This window comes from Lipotes vexillifer, unplaced genomic scaffold, assembly GCF_000442215.2.
Source record: "Lipotes vexillifer unplaced genomic scaffold, Lipotes_vexillifer_v1.1 scaffold602, whole genome shotgun sequence".
NCBI classification, from domain to species: Eukaryota; Metazoa; Chordata; class Mammalia; order Artiodactyla; family Lipotidae; genus Lipotes; species Lipotes vexillifer.
In genome coordinates, this window is record NW_006790307.1 from 1355493 (window position 1) to 1360719 (window position 5227).

The following is a 5227-nucleotide window of genomic DNA, read 5'->3' on the forward strand; positions in this document are numbered from 1 at the left end:
GGGGGAACGAACACAGAGTTGCCAACTTTTATTCTGCCAAAGACATTTAAAAAGAAAATAACTACCAATTACTATCACCATTATTTCATTTTAAAAAAACCTAATATGCTTATACCAAAAATGGTAAGAGATAATTTTAGAAAAAAAATACTATCTTCTAAATTAAATAAGTGTAGGTTTATGAGAAGCTCACTCATTCTCATTTCACTTCAGACAAGTGAAAACTTTATCATGGACTGACACCGCTCCACAGTCCAACATTTGGGAACCACGGGTCGAAGCAGCTAACTCCCACTTGGAAAAAGAAAGCAATGGGTAGCACATGCCCAAACCAAATATTAACCTATTCAATAACGAGGAAATCAAGGCTTGGACGTTTAGGGACTCTCCCAAGGTCACAGACCAAGAATTTTGACACGGGTCTATCTGATTCCAGAGTCAGAGTTCCTAACCATCATGCTAAATTTCCTCTAATATTCTTCCAGTGGTAAAAAGATCCATCCCAATCCAGTCACCTTTGTGACCAAGGACAACCGAGGAATTTCCAAGACAGCTGGCAGGAGTGAGAGGTGTACTCCCTGGCCATCACTCAGACTGAAGCTAAATGGAACTCCTGACCTTTGCCTCATGAATAGCAGGCTCAAGGCAACTAAGCTAACCAGCCCAGACAAAGCACACACAAACCCCTGCCTCCGACAACACTGACACAGGACTCCTCCGAGTTCCCAAGTGCCTGGCTTTCACAGAGTGAAAGCCATATTCCTAAAAACAAAAGGAATGTATGAATGATCAAGAAGGAAATAAACACTTCCATGGTAACTCAGTCTAAAAATAATCAACTTGCCCTCAAAAAGTTACAACTCTAAGCCTCATTCTGCAAATAATTACAATCTTTTACACACTGATACACAGGTTCCCTTAAATTAAATATCTAAACAGAAAAACACACCAAGTTCTATAAATCTATAGTTCTTAAATAGTTTCCAAATTAAAATATAGTTTTTATATACGTACCATTATATGATGGATTAAAAGTGTCTTATCATTCTATCTCTCTAGGATAGTCCAAACATTAGAGACAAAACTACTCATGTTAATCAAAAGTACTTATAAAAGAGAGTTGAAAGAAAAATATGTAATTAAATACCACTTTCTATGAAAAGCACTACTAGCAGCCAGTAGTAACAGGAGGCACAAAAATTATCTTTGAATAATCAGAAGTTCTTGATATTGAAACCAAAATTGAAAGTCATACATATAAATAAAGAGAATACTTAATAAAGAGAATAAAAAGCAATATCAGAGAATTGCTTCCATATCACTTGCCAACAAATGTCCAAAAGGAACGACCAAACAGCTCTACAGTAACCAAAGACTAACACCCTGAACCAAATGAGTCTGAAATAGTTCTTCCTCTCTGAAATAGAGTAATGATAGCACAGTATTCTTACTAGCAACGGCAAGAAAGTTTTGTTTCCCAATTAGATTTTCGATGATCGGATTCTTTTCTACTCCATCTGAATCTGCAATGTGAGTGAGCAGTACACAGACTATCAAGTTTTTTACCCACTGAATAAAATTACCTATTTAGTGTCTTTTCCTTGTTTTAAATAGATGCCATCTAAAATAAAGGGTTTTTTTTTTTTTCTTTCCATCTAAACTCTCCCTTGGCTCTTTCATCTTCATATACAGATTCAACTAATACATCTGTTTATATTATTCTCTACACACGTTTAATGTATGCCTAGCACTGACCTCTCTCATGAACTAACTACAAACCCATATTTCCAAAAACCTCTGAGCATTTCCAGTGTTTGGCAAGTATATAAAAAACTCACCATATTCAAAACTGATCTCATTATGCACCTTCTTGTCCATGTTTCTAGTAATAGTACCACAATTGCCATGACCCACACTTAAAATGAGTGTAATCTTCAACCTCCACTTCCTCCAAACCATTCCCAACAATCCCTCCTCCCATCCACGTAGTAAATCATACCAATACCATTGCCCTTGCCTATTATTTATACTTTATTGAAAGTCAGCTGTCTACAACAAATCATTCTACACACTACACTATTAGACCTTGGTAGTTTCTCATTACTTCCCAAATACTCCTAAATACAGCATTTAAACATGTTCCACAATCCAGCCCCAATTTAAATTTCAAACCTCATCTCTTATTCCCAAAAATGAACCCTATATTCTAGGTAATCTGGTCCACTAACTTTCCTCTGAGGAAACAATGAACTTTCCCGCCTCCACATTTGTGCTCACATCATAACCTTTATTTAAAAAGCTTTCTTCATCCACCTACTCCCAGCCCCTAAACTTTTGGCTTAGAAAAGTCTTACCTTCTGCAGTGTTGAACTCAAGCTGCTGGTTTATTGCAAGGTAGCATGTTGTAGCGAAAACACACAGGCTTTGGCACCAGGCAGACCTGGATTCAAATTGGGGCTCAGTTACCTGCTAGCTACATAGCCTGGATACGTTACCCAGGTATCAGGGTATCAGGGCCCTCATTATCAAGAAATATGCTTAGGTGTTGTTATAAGGCTTAGAAAATGTATGTAAAGCAACTAGCATAGAGCCTGGTATACACTAAATGCTCAATAAATAAGAGCTTCAGAGCTAACTTTGTAAGTATTATATATATATTTATAATATACCTATAATATACCTATACCTCCACCACTTTCCATTTTACTCTAAGAATGAATCCATCTTCCTTTCGTACAACTCCAAACTTTAGATCAAACCACTCATGTAGTATTAACGTATATTTCTATATGCTGTAAATTTTTGTACAAATATCTGACATCCCCTTCTAGATTTCAAATTCCTAAAGACCCAAGATTTAATATTTGCATCCTATAATGCCTAGCAGTGATTTTCATGAAGCACAAAGAACTCACCTCCAATTAGAAAAATATTTTAATATGCCTGAATATTTAATATGCTCTTCATGATTTCTGACAAACCTTAAAAAAATTATTGCCAAAAACATGAAGCTTTGCTGTAAGGGCTGTACCTTCACTTGCTCCTACATGGTTGCCTAACATAGCCTAATGCCTAACATAGCAATATCTGTTGAATTGACTTGAATGATATAATCTCCAATGTAAATGTTCAGTATCTGTTGAACTAAACATAATTAAATTTACTAAGGGTATCTGATTTTCCCTAATTACCTTTTTCTGTTCTTACAATTCTTGAAATCCCTCCCTTCAAAACACGTTAACTATCATACCTTCAGTACAGATCCACAACCGTATCTAACTTGACTCCATTTCCAGATTCTCTCAATTCCAATATTCCAACCATAGGCTCTAAAGAATTAGAGCATTTCAAATAGCTAAGAATCTACAGTTTTCATCTAAATCTAAAAGTTGAGCAACTAATCTTCACTCCACAATTTTTTTCAGGGACTTTAAAAATCATCCACCCTTTGCCTGTTGAAGATCAACAACCCTGAAATAAATCTTCTTTTGCACAAGAGAGCTCCCTGAACTTGTCACTTCAGTCTATTTTCCCTAATTCATGAGACTACCTCCCCTTCCAGTTGTGGGAGGTGAGAAAATGAGATAAGTACCCCCCAAAAACTACAGCATAAGTCCTAATATAAGCACAAGATGAGAAGTGCAGGCAAGTGTCACTGGTTTCACAAAGATGGTGTGCATATACTTTACACTGCAAAAACAATGGTCATCTACTGGTAGTCAAAATCTGCAGTAACTGCATTCCCTTATGATCATAATTTAAAAATCACCATTAAATGTGGAAAATCCTATTTCCTACAAATCTTTCAGGAGTAGTTTATTACCTAAAATCTGTTCACTAAAAACAACTACCTACATCACTTTCTCCTCTAGGAAATGCTCGATTTATCCGAAGTAAACACCTCATACTATAAATTAAAAAACAACAACAACAACTAAAGACAAAAAACAAAACACCTCTGCCCACCTGTGTGAACCTCTGCATTGCAGGAACAGCTGTAACAGTCTAAGGAACCTCCTTGGAGTTACCGAGAACAATTTTTCTTTAAAAGTTAAGGAAAATGACAATTCCAAATATGAACTGTTAAGGAAAATGACAATTCCAAGTATACAAAATTCGGGAAAGAGGGGGCATAATAATTCTCCAACCCTTTGCAGTCAATTTGTGCAGCAAACGCAGACTAAACTCATCAACCAACTGTGACTTCTGAGAGCCACAGAATTAGGAATGTAGATTAGAGAAAGCATCATTTTTTACGTCTGCCAAGAAAATAAGGGAATTTACCTGAGCTCCCGATTTTCCTCAAGCAAGTTTTTTTTTTAAGAAGTGACTTCAACAACAGCTTGAGTAAGCTTTCGAGTAAATATCATCGGAGGCACGGTGGTGCCACACTGACCTACGCATCCAGAACCCGTCCCAAGCGCAGTCCAAATCGACCGTAGGCAACACCTAAGCGGGTCTAGATGTAAAGCCTTGCAAAAGGTCTCCGGTATCTACACACGCTTCGCCCCGCCCTGGGACCAAGGAGACACCACCTCTGGGACCCCAGCTAATTACTGAGCCCGAGGACAGACCCAGAGGTCGCGGAAGTCGGGAACTAGAGCCCAAGACTGAGTCTGACGTCCAGATTCCCAGACCCGGGTCGGTGACAGAAAACCAAATCCGAGAGGCAGCGCGACGATTTGGGCGAGCAGAAATGAGGGGGTTGGATGGACGAAGGCCCAGCCCATTCTTACTTTCAAGTCCCAACAGCAACAACAGCTCCGGGAACCCCCTCCCGGGCTCCGCCCCGCCCACCCCACGGCCCCACCGCCCGCTCCTTCCCGCCCCGCGGGCTGGGCGAAGACCGCGGCGGTCGATAACCCCCTTTCTCGAACCCCGACAGCCCAGCCCGCAGCCTGGAGCGGGCAGCGGGGGCCCGAGAACGCCAGCCCCGACGCGGCCCGCGGCCGTCGCAGTTCACTCCGCCGGCCACTCACCGTCGGCCCGGGAGCTGGGAGGGGGCAAGGCGCGGGTTGGCGGACGCAGAACCCCGGACTCCCACCCGGGAAAGAGGCCCTCCTAGGAGCCGACCGAGCCTCAGCGTCTGTACCTACAAGGCCTCTCTCCGGCCCGAACCCTGGAAAAGCACTTCCGGGGGAGCGGAGGAGGGAAGGGTTTTAGCACCGGAACTGCTCCCGGCCTGGAGCTGCCAGGGCCTCCGAGGCGGGGCGGGGCGGAGCGGAGT

At 41.2% G+C, this 5227-nt stretch overlaps 1 protein-coding gene across 1 annotated transcript in view; it reads right to left on the minus strand.

Annotated features, from left to right (window-relative positions):
- Positions 1 to 5127, minus strand: part of FRS2 (fibroblast growth factor receptor substrate 2) — a 117957-nt gene extending 112830 nt beyond the window's left edge. Inside the window, exon 1 of the mRNA XM_007463552.1 lies at positions 4980 to 5127. The gene's annotated coding sequence lies outside the window, so the exon portion shown is untranslated. The remainder of the gene's footprint in view (positions 1 to 4979) is intronic.
- Positions 5128 to 5227: the final 100 nt, after the last annotated feature.